The following is a 655-nucleotide window of genomic DNA, read 5'->3' on the forward strand; positions in this document are numbered from 1 at the left end:
GATAAAACCTTTACAATTGTAGCCGATATCTTATTACGAGTCATTCCGACAACTTCCGGAGAAAAAGAGGCATTTACTTATTACAGAGATGGTGCGATTTGATTATCATTATCATTTTTTTCTATTTCTCACCGATTTGGAATAGAAAAAAATGAGTATTGAAAAAAATCTACGCTTTTGAAGGTGAAGTTTATAATATAAAAAAGCAATCCCTTCTGTCATGTATCCACGATTAGTGCAGCCTTAGATGCTTCAATTATGAATTCTAGTATTGAGCAAAAGGTTTTTTACCTACGGTTCCCGTATTACAGATCAATCCTACTAGACTAATACAATATACGAATAGGAGGCACAGGGGAAGAAGCACTACGCCGAGAAATCAACAACACGAAAACTTTCTTCAAAAAGATTCCTTTTCTTTCTTCTTCTTTGGGATTGGGACTAATTAAAATGGTTGGAACAATAAACATCCATCTCGTCCGTACTTTGGATACCCGTATAACCATTGAAGACTGTTGAAGTGACTAATTCCTGGAAATTTAGGGGCGTTGAGAACAAAGAAATTGTTAGAGTTTCCTTTTTTATTTTTATCTAGTATGAATATGAATCCACTTGGTAGTAAGAAAAGATCTTTTACAAGAAGGTTGGCTAGGGA

At 34.7% G+C, this 655-nt stretch overlaps 1 pseudogene; it reads left to right on the plus strand.

Moving 5' to 3' along the window:
• The first annotated feature begins 282 nt into the window (after window positions 1–282).
• Window positions 283–599, plus strand: LOC109131725 (annotated as a pseudogene).
• The last annotated feature ends 56 nt before the right edge of the window (window positions 600–655 follow it).

Source organism: Camelina sativa, unplaced genomic scaffold (assembly GCF_000633955.1).
Source record: "Camelina sativa cultivar DH55 unplaced genomic scaffold, Cs unpScaffold03571, whole genome shotgun sequence".
Classification (NCBI taxonomy): Eukaryota; Viridiplantae; Streptophyta; class Magnoliopsida; order Brassicales; family Brassicaceae; genus Camelina; species Camelina sativa.